Source organism: Nicotiana attenuata, unplaced genomic scaffold, assembly GCF_001879085.1.
Source record: "Nicotiana attenuata strain UT unplaced genomic scaffold, NIATTr2, whole genome shotgun sequence".
In the NCBI taxonomy this organism is placed as follows: Eukaryota; Viridiplantae; Streptophyta; class Magnoliopsida; order Solanales; family Solanaceae; genus Nicotiana; species Nicotiana attenuata.
Genome location: NW_017670479.1, coordinates 486,768 through 503,839, shown reverse-complemented (window position 1 = coordinate 503,839; position 17,072 = coordinate 486,768).

Genomic DNA, 17,072 nt, shown 5'->3' with positions numbered 1-17,072 from the left:
GAAAACCCTAATCGAAAAAAACGAAGAGTCATTTTTGAAACCAGGCTAAAGAACCTTCAAGAAACACTTAAGAAAGTCATAGCAAGTATAGATCTAAAGCAGATCTGAAAGAAATTTGAAAGATCTTAAAGATTAGGGTTTCGAAAAACCCAGAAAAGGTGAGAAAGGCCCTGAAAGTTACTGATCTAACCAGGGGAGTCAAGGATCTGACTCGAACGGTCATAGCTGGCCGGAGAAAGGTTAAGGATGACCGGGAAGAGCCACGAACTGAAATCGAACAAGGACTGGACCAGACTCCCTCAAGGTCTGACAGTGAAACCACAAGAACAAACACCCAGGAGCCATAGGAGGTCCCTACACGTCTCAACTCATCACGAGGGGCCATGGATTAGGCAGGGCTTATGGTGGATTAGGGTGTAGTTTGATGGCGGCGGCTAGGGTTTGTAAGAATTTCAGAGAGAGTTGAGAGAGAAGAGGGATCAGAGGCGGCGATTGGGGAGGATGAGGTAGGGTAAAGGGGTCGTTTGGGTTAAAAAATGAAAGGGGTAATGGGAGCCGTTGATCTAAACGATCAACGGCTGGGATTAAAGGGGTTAGGTGGGGAGTCCGGGTTGGGTCATTTAAATTGTGTTAGGGGGTCGGGTTTGAGTTGTAATTGGGTTGGGAAATTGGGTCTGATTTGGGCTCAATTTCAGGCTATAATTGGAATGAAATTGGGCTATCATTTAAATAGCCATTTTTCCCTATTTAAAGTTATAAAAATAGTAAATTGATTTCTGAAAATAAATTAAAAGTACTAAAATGATTTATGACATATAATTAACCATTTAAAAATATTGGACTTAATTTCATGAACATAAACGCAATTAAATCATAAAAGAGGCTGATATTGCAATTATACAATTTAGCCTTAAAAATACTAAATAATTTTGTAAGAATATGCAAAAATTTCCTTAGCTATATTTTAGCATAAATATAAAAGTTCAACAAGTGAATCACCAAAAATGATAATTTTAGAAATAATTATTGGGTTTTTATGGATAAAATAGGGAAATAAATTGATTTAAAAACCTTTAAAAATTAAGGAAAAATGATGAGACACTTGGACATACATTATATATGCATACATATGCTATTTTGAAGGTATTTTGCATATTAAAAAAATACATAAGGAAAAATTGGGTATCAACAAACAGTAGAGAAATAAGAGAATCTTAAAGAAAAAATTAGTAATGAACTCGGAATCGTTCTAGATCTACAAAGATCTGGACAGATTCAAGTCTAAACATTAGGGTTTTGTAGAAAAAGGAAAGGGTAAAGAGAATCTGGCCTTGAACCAGAGATTTGCACCGTAAAACATCGATAGAAAATCACTGCCAGACCATAGACAGACTCTCAGAGAGTCTTGGATAAGATCTGGACTAGATCTCTTCGAGATCTTTCCATGAGATCGCAAGAACGAGCAACCAGGAGACGTAGGAGACAAGCAGAAGTCTCAAACAGCCATGGAAATCCATGGATCGAACAGGAATCAAAGGGATTAGGGCTGGTTTTTGGTGGCGGCGGCTAGGGTTAGGATTAGTCTCAGAGAGACGGAGAGGGTTAGGGATTCTAGGGCAGCTGTTTGGTAAAAGTGAATTAGGTTAGGGGGTCATTCAGGTTAAAAATGGTAAGAGAGAATGGTGGCCGTTGATCTCTGTGGTCAACGGCCAGGATCGAAAGGTTTGGGGTCGGGTTTCAATTCAATTTGGGCCTGGTCTTAGTGGGTTAGGGATTTGGGCTTGAAATTGGGCCATTTAATTAGTCTAGGTCCGAAAATAAGGGCTATTTGTTAAATACCCACTTTTTAATAAAAGTAATTTTAGAAATAGCTAATTAAAAGATAAAAAATAACTTTTATGCATGTAGGTGATTTAGAATAATTACTTAATGTTGTAAAAATATAAAAAGTCATTTTTTAACATAGATAATGTAGCTATGCATATATGTGAGCTATTATTGCAAAATACACAATTATAGTTTTAAAAATGCAAAATGTAATTGAAAAAATGCAATTGAAATATTTGAACCTTTATATGAGCATGAATGATGAATTTGGATGGTTAAATCATCATAAAGTAATATGAGGGATAATTTTGAATATTTATATAATAAAAAATGCAAAGATAAATGGATTTAAAGACTTTAAAAATTATAAAACAATTTGTGCATGTTTGTAAATGCATGTACTATATTTTGAAAGTGTATGCATATTTTAAAAATATATGAGGTAAAAATTAGGTATCAACAGCCACCGGACCCGAACCGCCAAAAAATTTTCCGGACCATCAAAAATGACCTAAGGAACAATAGTCACCACCTTTCCATGACCGTTACTCATTTCTCGGCGTTCTAAGGCCATAAAATTGGACCACGGCCCGATTCCCAGATTTTCTTACGCTATAGCCCATGCTTTCTGCATGAGCCCGAGCCACCGGACCTGGATCGTCTAAAACTTTTCAGGTGCAAAAATGACCTAAGAATCAATACTCACCGCCTCGCCATGACCGTTACTCGTTTTTTGGCGTTTTAGGGCCATAAACTTGGAATTCCGCTCGATTCCCAGATTTTCATGTGTTATAGCCCATGCTTCTATATGGGTCCGGGCCACTGGACCTGGACTACCTAAAAATTTACCGGACCATTAAAAATGATCTAAGGAAAAATAGTCACCACCTTGCTATGACCGCTACTCATTTTTTGGTATTTTAGAGCTATATAACAGGAATTCAATCTGATTCAAAGATTTTCGTATGCTATAGCCTACGCCTTCTGCATGGGCCCTGGCCACCAGATCTGGACCGCCAAAAATTTTACCGGATCATCAAAAATGACCTATGGAACAATAGTCACCGTCACACCATGACGATAACTCGCTTTTAGGCGTTTTCGGGCCATAAAACTAGAATTTTGCCCGACTCCCAGATTTTCGTATGCTATAGCTAGGGGTGTTCATGGTTCGGTTTGGATCGGTTTTTCCATAAAAAGAAACCAAACCAAGTAAGTCGGTTTTTCAAATATTAAAACCAAACCAAACCAATTAAGTCGGTTTTTTATCACTTCGGTTTATGTCGGTTTTTCGGTTTTTTCGGTTTTATTTATCGATTTTTCTTAAATATGAGTCATAACTACCAAACACATATTCCGGCGACTACATTATCAACGTAACACTATCAAATCAATTGCCCTTTGAGAAATTTATCATTTACCAAAATATATTAATGATAATTGAATCAAATAGTGATGAATAATTTAAGGACTCAACTAAAAATAGATTATTTTTAACATGAAATGGATTTTATACTTAGCAAAAGAAAACTACCGATCAAAATAGAATGTAAAGGCAAAGAATTGTATTAAAAGTGCAAACGATTAACATATACCATAAAATTTAGAAATTTTGTTACAAAAATATACATATATATAGGTGTAATAATAAATTTAAAATAGCTACTTCTAGAGTCGGTTTGGATCGGTTTTTTCGGTTATTTTTTGAGTAAAACCAAAACCAAAGCAAATTTGATCGGTTTTTAAAATTCAAAACCAAAACCAAACTAATCCAAAAGGTATTGGTTATTTTGGTCGGTTTGGTTTGGTTTTCGGTTTGGTTCGGTTTTTTGGATTTTTATGAACACCCCTAGCTATAGCCCACGCGTTCTTCATGGATTAGGGCCACCAGACCCAGACCGACTAAAATTTTGTCGGACCATCAAAAACAACCTAAGGAACAATAGTCACCGCCTCGCCATGATCGTTAATCTATGTTTGGCGTTTTAGGGCCATAAAATTGGAACTTCGCCCGATTCCCAGATTTTCGTGTGCTATTGCCCACGCCTTCGCAATGAGCCTGGACGTCCGGACACGGATCGTCTAAAATTTGGTAGGCCCATCAAAATCGACCTAAGGAACAATAGTCACCGCCTCGCTATGATCGCTACTCATTTTTTGGCGTTTTAGAGCCATAAAACTGAAATTCAATCTGATTCCCAAATTTTCGTATGTTATAGCCCATGCCTTCCGCATGGGACAGAGACACCGGACCTGGACCACCTAAAATTATGTCGGACCATCGAAAACAACTTGAGGAATAATAGTCACCATCTCGCCATGATCGTTCCTCGTTATTTGGATTTTAGGGCCATACTTCTTAATTTTTAGATTTTCATATGCTATGGCCCACGCCTTCTACATGGGCACGTGCCATTGGACCCGGATCGCCTAAACTTTTTCCGGACCATCACCGCCTCATCATGACCGTTACTCATTTTTTGGCATTTTTGGGCGATAAAACTAGAATTTCGCCCGATTCCTAGATTTTCGTGTGCGATAGCCCACGCCTTCTTCATGGGCTCGGGCCACGGGACTCGGACCGATTAAAATATTTTCGCACCATCAAAAATGACCTAAGGAACAATAGTCACCGCCTCACCATGACCGTTACTCATTTTTTGGCATTTTAGGACCATAAAACTTGAACTCCGCCAGATTTCCAGATTTTTCGCGTGTTATTTCCCATACCTTCTACATGGACCCAGACTCCCGGACCCGGATCCTCTAAATGTTTGCATGCCCATCAAAAATGGCCTAAGGAACAATATTCACTACCTTGCCATGATCGTTACTCGCCTTTTGGCATTTTAGAGCTATAAAACTGGAATTCCGCCCTATTCTCAGATTTTCGTGTGCTATCACCCATGGTTCCTGCATGGGCCTAAGTGTCCTGACCTGGACCACCTAAAATTTTTTCGGCCCATCAAAAATGACCTTAAGAACAATAGTCACCACCTCGTCATGACCGTTACTCATTTTTTAATGTTTTAAAGCCAAAACTTAAATTCCGTCCGATTCCTAGATTTTCGTGTGCTATATCCCATGCCTCCTGCATGGGCCCGGGCGCTCGGACCCAGACTGCCTAAATTTTCGGCCCATCAAATACAACCTAAGGAACAATAGTCACCGCCTCGCCATGATCGCTGCTCTTTTTTGGCATTTTAGGGCCATAAAACTGGAATTCTGTGTGATTCTCATAATTTCATGTGATATAGCCTACGGTTGCTGCATGGGTCCGACCCCGGACCCGGATCGCCAAAAATTCAATGACCCTTCAGACTGACCTAAGGTACAATAGTCACCGCTCGCCGTGATTGTTACTCGTTTTTTAGCGTTTTAGAGCCATAAACAAGAATTTCGAACGATTCCAAGATTTTTGTGCACTATAGCCCACGCCTGTTGCATTGTCCATGGCGCCCGGACCCCCTAAAAACTTGTCGGCCCATCGAAAATGACCTAAGGAACATTAGCCATTGCCCTTCCATGACCTTTACTCGTTCTTTGGTGTTTTAGGGGCATAAAAATGGAACTCCGCCAGATTCCTAGATTTTCATGTGCTATAACCCATGGTTCCTGCATGGGCCTAGGTGTCCTGACCCGGACCGCCTAAAAATTTTTCGGCCCATCAAAAATGACCTAAAGAACAATAGTCACCGCCTCGCCATGACCGCTACTCATTTTTTAACATTTTAAAGCCATAAAACTTAAATTTCGTCCGATACCCAGATATTCGTATGCTATAGTTCATGCCTCCTATATGGGCCCGGGCACTCGGACCGTGACTGCCTAAAAATTTTGCGGCCCATCAAATACAACCTAAGGAACAATAGTTACCCCCTCGCCATGATTGTTGCTCTTTTTTGGCGTATAAGGGCCATAAAACTGGAATTTCGCGTGATTCTCATATTTTCGTGTGATATAGCCCACGCCTCCTGCATGGGCCCAGCCCCGGACCCGGATCGCCTAAAATTCGATGACCCTTCAAAGCTGAACTAAGGAATAATAGTCACCGCTCGCCATGATTGTTACTCATTTTTAGCGTTTTAGAGCCATAAACAAGAATTCCGAACGATTCCAAGGTTTTTGTTGTGCTATAGCCCACGCCTTCTATATGGGCCCGGATGCCAGGAACCGAGCCGCCTAAAAATTTTTCGGCCCATAAAGAACGACCTAAGGAACAATAGTCACTCCCTCGCCAAGATCGTTAGTCGTTTCTTGGCGTTTTAAGGCCATAGAAATAAAAAACTGCCCGATTATCAAATATTTGTGTGTTATAGCCCACGCCTCCTGCATGGGCACGATCCCCGGACCTGGTTCTCTTAATATTCGACGGCCCTTCAAAACCAACCTAAGGAACAATAGTCACCATCTCGCCATGATCGTTACTCGTTTTTAGCGTTTTAGAGCCATTAAACAAGAATTCTGCCCGATTCCTAGATTTTCGTATGCTATTTCCCACGCCTTCTACATAGGCCCAGATATCCGGACCCGGATCCTCTAATATTTTGCAGGCCCATCAAAAATGACCTAAGAAACAATATTAACCGCCTTTCCATAATCATTACTCGCTTTTTGGCGTTTTAGGGCTATAAAACTGGAATTCCGCCTTATTCTCACATTTGTTTTTGCTATAGCCCACGCCTCCTACATTGTCCATGGTGCCCAGACCCCCTAAAAACTTGTCGACCCATCAAAAATGACCTACAAAACATTAGTCACTGCCCTTCCATGACCTTTACTAGTTTTTTAGTGTTTTAGGGCCATAAAAATGGAATTCCGCCAGATCCCCAGATTTTCATGCGCTATCACCCATGGTTCCTGCATGGGCCTAGGTGTCCTGACCTGGACCGCCTAAAAAAATTTCGGCCCATCAAAAACCTCTTAAGGAACAATAGTCACTACCTCGCCAAGACTGTTACTCGTTTTTTGGCGTTTTAGGGCTATAAAACTGGAATTTCGCCTGATTCACAGATTTCGTGTGCTATAGCCCACGCCTCCTTCATGGCCCGGGCGCTTGGAGCCGGATCACCAAAAACTATCCAGACCATCAAAAATAACCTAAGAAACAATAGTCACCGCTTCTCCATGACCCTTACTCGTTTTTTGCCTTTTAGGGTCATAAAAATTAAATTCTGCCCAATTCATAGATTTTCGTGTGTAATAGCCCATGCCTCCTGCATGGTCTCGGGCGTCTGGCCCCGTACCGCCTAAAATTGTTCTGGCCCATCAAAATCGATTTAAGGAACAATAGTCTCCACCTCGCCATGTCCGTTAATCTTTTTTGGCGATTTAGGGCCATAAAACTAGAATTTTGTCCAATTCCCAGATTTTCTTGTGCTATAGCTCACGCCTTCTGCATGGTCCTGGGCGCCTGGACTTGGACCGCCGAAAATTATTGTAGCCCATCAAAAACTATTTAAGGAATAATGTCACTGCATCGTCACGACCGTTGCTCGTTTTTTGGCATTTTAGGGCCATAAAACTGGAATTCCGTCTGATTCCAATATTTCGTGTTCTATAACCCATGCCTCATGCATAGGCCCAGGTGCTCGGACCTGGACCACCTAATATTTTTTTGACCCGTAAAAAATTACCTAAAAAAACTAGTCACTGCCTCTCCATGACCATTACATATTTTTTGGCATTTAAGTAACATAAAATTGAAATTCTGCTCGATTCCTAGATTTTCGTGTACTATAGCCCACACCTCTTGCCTAGGCTAGGAGCCCGGACCCCGACCACCTAAATATTTTCTGCCCCATAAAATATGACCTGAGGAACAATGGTCACCGCCTCGCCATGACCGCTATTCATTTTTTGGCATTCTAGGGCCAAAAAACTAAAATTCTGCCTGATCCCCAGACTTTCGTGTGCTATAGCTGCCTCCTGCATGGCCCGGGCGCACGAACCTGGGCCGCCTAAAAATTTTCTAGCCGATCAAAAACAACCTAAGAAATAATAGTCACCGCCTCACCATAACCGTTACTCATTTTTTGGCGTTTTATGGCCATAAAACTAGAATTCTGCCTGATTTTAAGATTTTCGTGTATTATAGCCCACGCCTCCAACATAGGCATCGGCGCCTGGACCCGGATCGCCTAAAAATTATCCGTCCCATAATAAACGACCTTAGGAGCAATTGTCACCGCTTCGCCATGACCGTTACTCATTTTCTAGCATTTTAGGGCCAGAAAACTGAAATTCCGCTAAATTCCCAAATTTTCGTGTGTTATAGCCCACGCTTCCCGCATTGGCCCAGGGGTGCCCGGACTGGTACCGCCTAAAAATTTTCCAGCACATCGACAACGACCTAAGGAAAAATAGTCACCGTCTCGCCATGACGTTACTCGTTTTTTGGCGTTCAAGGGCAATAAAACTAGAATTACGCTCGATTCCTAGATTTTCGTGTGATGTAGCCCATCTCCTGAATGGGCCCCAGTGTTCGGATCCGGGCTGCCTAGAATTTTTTTGGCCCATCAATAATGACATAAGGAATAATAGTCACCGCCTCGCCAAGACTATTATTTCCTTTTTGGCGTTTTAGGGCCAGAAAACTGGAATTCCGCCCGATTCCCTGATTTGTGTGTGCTATAGCCCACCCTTCCTGCGTGGGCATGGGCGCTTGGACCTGGATCGCTAAAAATTTTCCGGCCCATCATAAATTACCTAAGGAAAAATATTCAGTGCATCGCCTTGAATGTTACTCATTTTTTTGCGTATTAGGGCCATAAAACTGGATGTTGCCCGATTCCCAAATTTTCGTATGTTGTAGGCCATACCTCCTGCTTGGGCCTGAGCGCCCGAACCCGAGTCGTCTAAAATTTTGTAGGCCCATCACAAATGATCAAGGAACAATAGTCACCGTCTCGCCATGACCGTAACTCGTTTTTTGGCATTTTAGGGCCATAAACTGGAATTCAGCCCGAATCCAGCTTTTCATGTTCTATAACCACGCCTCCGGCATGGGCTCGGGCGGCAGGACCCCTACCGCCTAAATTTCTTTCAATCCATCAAAATTTATATGGGCTCGGGCGCCCGGACCGCCTAAATTTCTTTCGATCCATCAAAAATGACATAAGGAACAATAGTTACTGACTCTCCATGACCGTTAATTCTTTTTTGGCATTTTAGGGCCATAAAACTAGAATTCTACGTGATTTCTAGATTTTCATGTGCTATAGTCCACGCCTCCTGCATGGGCCCGGGAAATCGAACCAAGACCGCCTAAAAATTTTTCGGCCCGTCAAAAATAACCTGAGGAACAATAGTCACCACCTCCACATGACAATTATTATTTTTTCGCGTTTTAGGGCCATAAAACTAGAGTTCTGCCCAATTCAGAGATTTTCGTGTGTTACAGCCCACGCCTCCTACATGGTCTTTGGCGTCCGGACCCGGACCGCCTAAAATTATTATGGCCCATCAAAAATGATTTAAGGAACAATAGTCTCCACCTCGCCATGTCCGTTACATATTTTTGGGCGTTTTAAGGCAATAAAACTATAATTCTACATAATTCCCAGATTTTCGTGTGCTATAGCCCACGCCTCCTGCATGGTCCTAGGCGCCCCGACCCGGTTCGCCGAAAACTATTGTGGCCTATCAAAAACGATTTAAGGAATAATAGTCAATGCATCGCCATGACCGTTACTCGTTTTTTGGTGTTTAAGGTCATAAAATGGAAATTCTGCCCAATTCCTAGATTTTTGTGTGCTATAGCTCACACCTCTTGCCTAGGCCAGGAGCCTGGACCCCGATCGCCTAAATATTTTCCGGCCCATAAAAAATGACCTAAGGAACAATAGTCACCGCCTCGCCATGACCGTTATTTATTTTTTGGCATCTAGTGCCATAAAACTGAAATTCTACCTTATTCCAAGATTTTCGTGTGCTATAGCTGCCTCATGCATGGGCTCAGGCGCCCGAACCTTTGCCGCCTAAAAATTTTCTTGCGGATCAAAAACGACCTAAGGAACAATAGTCACCGCCTCACCATTACTCGTTTTATGACGTTTAAGAGCCATAAAACTAGAGTACCGCCTGAATTCAAGATTTTCGTGTATTATAGCCCGCGCCTCCAGCATAGGCATGGGTGCCTGGACCCGTATCGCCTAAATATTATCCGTCCCATCATAAACAACCTTAGGAACAATTGTCCCCACCTCGCCTTGACCGTTACTCATTTTCTAGTATTTTAGGGCCAGAAAATTGGAATTCCGCTAGATTCCCAGATTTTCGGGTGGTATAGCCCACGCTTCCCGCATGGGCCCAGGGGTGCCCGGACCTGTACAGCCTAAAATTTTTCCGGCACATGAACAACAACCTAAGGAACAATAGTCACCGCCTCGCCATGAACGTTACACATTTTCTGGCGTTATAGGGCAATAAAACTAGAATTTCGCTCGATTCCTAAATTTTCGTGTGATTTAGCCCATCTCCTGAATGGTCCCGATCGTCCAGACCCGGGCTGCCTAAAATTTTTTTGGCCCATCAATAACGACGCCAGGAACAATAGTCACCGCCTCGCCATGACCATTATTCCCTTTTTGGCGTTTAGTGCCAGAAAACTAGAATTCCGCCCGATTCCCTGATTTGTGTGTGCTATAGTCCACGCCTCTTGCATGGGCATGGGTTCTCGGACCGGATCGCCTAAAATTTTTCCGGCCCATGATAAATGACCTAAGGAAAAATAGTCACTGCATCACCTAGAATGTTACCCATTGTTTTTGCGTTTTAGGGCCATAAAACTGGAATTCCGCCCGATTCCTAAATTTTCGTGTGTTGTAGCCCATGCCTCGTGCTTGGGCCCGGGCGCCCGGACCCGAGTCTTCTAAAATTTTGTAGGCCCATCACAAACGATCGAAGGAACAATAGTCACCGCCTCGCCATGATCGTAACTCGTTTTTTGGCGTTTTAGGGCCATAAACTGGAATTCTGCCAGATTTCCAGATTTTTATGTGTTATATCCACGCCTCCGGCATGGGCCCGAGAGCCCAGATCTGTGTCACCTAAAAATTTTATGGCCCATCAAAAATGACCTAAGAAATAATAGCCACCGCCATGCATTGATTGTTACTCGCTTTTTTGCTTTTTAGGGACAGAAAACTACAATTCCGCCCGATTCCCAGATTTTTATATGTTACAGCCAACACCTCCTGCATGGGCTCGGGCGCCCGGTCCCCGACTGCCTAAATTTCTTTCGATCCATCAAAAATGACATGGGCTCGGGTGCCCGGACCCGGACCGCCTAAGTTTATTTCGATACATCAACAATGACATAAGGAACAATAGTCACTGACTCGCCATGACCGTTAATTGTTTTTTGGCATTTTAGGGCCATTAAACTAGAATTTCGCTCAATTTCTAGATTTTCATGTGCTATAGTCCACGCCTCCTGCATGGGCCCGGGAATCCGGACCCGGACCGCCTAAAATTTTTTTGGCCAATCAGAAACAACCTGAGGAACAATAGTCTCCGCCTCCGCATGACTATTACTCTTTTTTCGCATCTTAGGGACATAAAACTGAAATTCTGCCCAATTCAGAGAATTTCGTGTGTAGCCCACGCCTCCTGTATGGTCTCGGGCGTCCGGACCAGGACCACCTAAAATTATTCTGGCCTATCAAAAATGATTTAAGGAACAATAGTCTCCACCTCGCCATGTTCGTTACTCGTTTTTGGGCGTTTTAAAGCTGTAAAACTATAATTCTGCCCAATTCCCAGATTTTCGTATGTTATAGCCCACACCTCCTACATGGTCCTGGGTGCCCCGACTCAGATCGCCGAAAATTGTTGTGGCCCATCAAAAACGATTTAAGGAATAATAGTCACTACATCGCCATGACCGTTACTCGTTTTTTGGCGTATTAGGTCCAGAAAACTGGAATTCTGTCCTATTCCCTAATTTTCGTGTCTTATAATCCACGCCTCCTACATAGGCCTAGGCGCCTGGACCCGGGCCCAAATTGCCTAAAAATTTTCCTCCCCATCAAAGACGACATATGGAACAATAGTCACTGCCTTGCTATAACTGTTACTCTTTTTTGGCGTTTTAGGGCCGTAAAACTAAAATTTCGCCCGATTACCAGATTTTCGTGTGTTATATCCCACGATTCTTGCAAGGGCTCGGGCGCCCAGACCTGGATCGCCTAATATTTTTCCGACCCATCAAAAAATTACCTAAGAAACAATAGTCACTGTCTCTCCATGACCGTTAATCGTTTTTTGGTGTTTAAGGGCCATAAAATTGAAATTCCGCCCGATTCCTAGATTTTCAAGTGTTATAGCTCACACTTCTTGCCTGGGCCAGGAGCCCGGACCCCATCTGCCAAAGTATTTTCCGGCCCATAAAAAACGACCTAAGGAATAATGGTCACCGCCTCGCCATAACCGTTATTCATTTTTTGGCGTTCTAGGGCCATAAAATTAAAATTCCGCCCGATTCTCAGATTTTCGTGTGCTATAGCCACCTCCTGCATGGGGCCGGGGGCCCGGACCTGGACCGCCTAAAATTTTTCTCTGGCCGATCAAAATCGACCTAAGAAACAATAGTCACCCCCTCACCATGAACATTACTCATTTTTTGGCATTTTAGGGCCATAAAACCGAAATTTTACCTGATTTCAAGATTTTCGTGAGTTATAGCCCACGCCTCCTACATGGGCATGGGCGCCCGGACCCGGATCGCCTCAAAATTATCTGTCCCATCATAAACGACCTATGGAACAATTGTCACCACCTTTCCATGACTGTTACTCATTTTCTAGCATTTTAGGGTCAGAAAACTGGAATTCCGCTCGATTCCTAAATTTTTGTGTGTTATATAGCCCACACTTCCTGCATAGGCCCAAGGGTGCCCGGACCTGTACCGCCTAAACATTTTTCGGCACATCAACTACGACCTAAGGAACGATAGTCAGTATCTCGCCATGACCGTTACTCGTTTTTTTGCGTTCTAGGGCAATAAAACTAGAATTCCGCTGGATTCTTAGAATTACGTGTGTTGTAGCCCGTCTCCTGCATGGGCCCGAGAGTTCGTACCCGGGCCGCCTAATAATTTTTTGGCCCATCAAAAACGACATAAGGAACAATAGTCACTGCCTCGCCATGATCGTTACTCATTTTTTGGCGTTTTAGGACCAGAAAACAGGAATTTCGTCGATTCCCTGATTTGTGTGTGCTATAGCCCACGTCACCTGCATGGGCATAGGAGCCCGGACCCGGATCGCCAAAGATTTTGCCGGCCCATCATAAATGACCAAAGGAACAATAGTCACCGCATCACCTTGAATGTTACTCTTTTTTTTTTTGCGTTTTAGGGCCATAAAACTGGAATTCCGCCCAATCTCGAAAATTTCGTGTGTTGTAGCGCATACCTTCTGCTTGGGCCCGGTGGCCCTGACCCGGACCGCCTAAACATTTTTCTAGTACATCAAAAACGACCAAAGGAACATTAGCCCCGCCATGACCATTACACATTTTTTTGTGTTTTAGGGTCAAAAAACTTGAATTTTCCGATTCCTGGATTTTTGTGTGCTATAGCCTTTGCCTTCTGCATGGGCCCAGTTGCCCGGACCCGGATCGCCTAGAATTTCGCCTGCCCATCAAAAATGACCTAAGAATTAATAGTCACTGCCTCGCCATGATTGGCGTTTTAGGGCCATAAATTCAAATTCCGCCCGATCCAGATTTTCATGTGCTATAGCCCACACCTCCGGCATAGGACCGGGCGCCCAGACCCTTGTCGCCTAAAAATTTTCCGGCCCATCAAAAATGACCTAAGAAATAATAGTCACCGCCTCGCAATGACTGTTACTCGCTTTTTGGCGTTTTAGTCCCAGATTTTCATGTATTATAGCCAACACCTCCTGCATGGGCCCTGGCGCCCCAACCCGGACCGCCTAAGTTTCTTTCGATCCATAAAAAATGACATAAGGAACAATAGTCATTGTCTCTCCATGACCGTTAATTGTTTTTTGGTTTTTTAGGTCCATAAAACCAAAATTCCGCCCGATTTCTAGATTTTCGTGTGCTATAGTCCACGCCTCCTGCATAGGCTCGGGAGCCCAGACCCGGACAACCTAAAAAATTTTCGGCCCATCAAATACGACCTGAGGAATAATAGTTACTGCATCGCCATGACCATCACTCATTTTTTTGCTTTTTAGGGCCGTAAAATTGGAATTTTGCCCGATTCCCATATATTCGTGTGCTATAGTCGACGACTCCTACATAGGCCCGAGCGTCGGACTCGGACGACCTAAAATCTGTCGGCCCCATAAAAACGACGTAAGGAGAAATTCATCATCGTCACCATGACCGTTACTGAATTTTTGGCGTTTAGGGCCCTAAACTGCAATTTCGCCTGATTTCCAAATTTTCGTGTGCTATAGTCCACGCCTCCTACATGGGCAAGGGCGCCAGGATCCAGATCGCCTAAAATTTTACCAACCCATTATAAATAACCTAAGGAAAAATTGTCACTGTCTCGCCATGACTATCACTCTTTTTTTTTTTTGCGTTTTAGGGCCATGAAACTGAAATTTCGCCCGATACCCAAGTTTTCTTGCGTTGTATCCCATGCCTCCTATATGGGCCTGGGTGCCCAGACCTAGACCGCCTAAAATGTTGTCGGCCCATCAAAAAAGACCTAAGGAACAATACTCACCTCGTCGCCATGACTGTTACTCATTTTTTGGTAATTTAGGGCCATAAACAGGAATCTGCCATATTCCCAGATTTTCTTGTGCTATAGCACACGCCACCAGCATGGTCCCGGGCGCCAAGATTCGAGTCGCCTAAAATTTTTTCAGCCCATAAAACAAGAACCTAAGGAATAATAGTATTCGCCTTGCCATGACCGTTACTCATTTTTTGTCATTTTAGGGACATAAAATGGGAATACCGCCTGACTCCTTGAATTTCGTGTGCTATAGTCCATGCCTCCTGTATTAGCCTGGGCGCCCGGACCAGGACCGCCTAAAAATTTTTTGATCCATCAAAAATGACCGAAGGAACAATAGTCACTACCTTGCCATGACCGTGATAGCCCACGCCCCCTGCATGGCCTCGGGAGCCCGGATCTGGACCGCCTAAAACTTTTTCTGACCCACAAAAAATGACCTAAGGAACACTAGTGACCGCCTCATCATGACCATTACTGGTTTTTTGGCGTTTTAGAGCCATAAAACTAGAATTTCTCGATTCCTAGATTTTCTTTACTATAACTAACGCCTCCTACATGGACCTGGGCGCCCGTACCGCCTAAAAGTTTTTCGGCCCATAGAAATTGACTTAAGGAACAATAGTCACTGCCTTACCATGACTGTTCATCGTTTTTTGGCATTTTAGGGCTATAAAATTGAAAATCCACCTGATTCCAGATTTTTGTGTGCTATAGCCTACGCCTCATGCATGGGCATGGTCTCCCGAACCTGGATCGCTTTAGATTTTGTCGTCCCATCATAGAGGACCTAAGGAACAATAGTCACTGCCTCGCCATGAACGCTACTCGTTTTTTCGCATTTTAAGGCCATAAAACTAGAATTCCACCCCATTCCTAGATTTTTGTGTGCTATAGCCCACGATTCCTGCATGGGCCCGGGCCCCAGGTCCTGGATAGCCTAAAAACTTTCGACCCATCAAAATTGACCTAAGGAACAATAGTCATTGCCTTGCCATGACCGTTAATTATTTTTTGGCATTTTAGGGCCATAAAACTACAATTCCGCTAGATTTTCAGATTTCGTTTGCTATAGCACATGCCTCCTGCATGGGCCTAGGTGCCCGGACCCAGACCGCCTAAATATTTGTCTAGTACATCAAAAACGACCTAAGGAACATTAGCCCTGCCATGACCCTTACTCATTTTTTGGCGTTTTAGTGCTATAAAACTAGAATTTCCAGATTCCCAGATTTTCATGTGCTATATCCCATTCCTTCTACATGGGCCCGGATCGCCTCAAATTTTGCCGGCCCATAAAAAACAACCTAAGGAAGAATAGTCACCGCCTCGCCATGACTGTTACTCGTGTTTCGGCATTTTACGGCCATAAATTGAAATTCTGACCGATTTCCTAATTTTCATGTGCTATAGCCCACGGCTCCGGCATGGGTCCGGGGGCCCAGACCCAAGTCGCCTAAAAAATTTTCGCCCCTCTAAAAATGACCTAAGAAATAATAGTCACAGTCTCGCAATGACCTTTACTCGCTTTTGGCGCATTATGGCCATAAAACTGGAATTTCGCCCGATTCCCAAATTTTTGTGTGGCATAGCCCACGTCTCCAGAATGGGCCCGGACGCCCAGACATGGACAGCCTAAACAAAAATCGATCCATCAAAAATGACCTAAGGAACAATAGTCACTATCTCGCCATTACCGTTAATCTTTTTTGGCATTTTAGGGCTATAAAATAAGAATTCCGCTGAATTTCCAGATTTTCATTTGCTATAGCCCACGCCTCCTGCATAAGCCCGGACGTCCGGACCCGGACCGCCTAAAACATTCCTAAGGAACAATAGTCACCGCATCGCCATAACCGTCACTCATTTTTTTGCTTTTTAGGGCCATAAAACTCGAATTTCGCTCGATTTCCAGATTTTCATTTGGTATAGCCGACGCCTCCTGCATGGAACAAATTTTCAGCTCATCATAAAATGACCTAATGAACAATAGTCAACGTCCCGCCATAGTGTTACTCGTTTTTTTTGTATTTTAGGGCCATAAAACTAGAATTCCGCCCAATTCCCAAATTCTCATGTGCTATAGCTCAGGCCTCCTGCATAGGCCGGGGCGCGCTGACCCGGACGGCCTAAAATTTTATCGGCCCATAAAAACGACCTAAGTAAAAATTTCGTCATCGTTTCCATGACCGTTACTGATATTTTAGCGTTTTAGGGTCATAAACTGAAATTCCGCCCGATTCCTAGATTTTCGTGTGCCACGCCTCCTGCATGCGCCCGGGCGCTGGACCCGGATCGTCTAAAAATTTTATGGCATGTTAAAAATGACCTATGGAACAATAGTCAATGCCTCACCATGACCGTTATTTGTTTTTTGGCATTTTAGGGCCATAAAACTGAAATTTCGCCCGTTTCCCAATTTTCGTGTGCTATATTCCACGCCTTCTGGATGGGCCCGGGCATACGGACCTGGACCGCCTAAAATTCAGTCGCACCATAAAAACGCCTAAGGAACAATAGT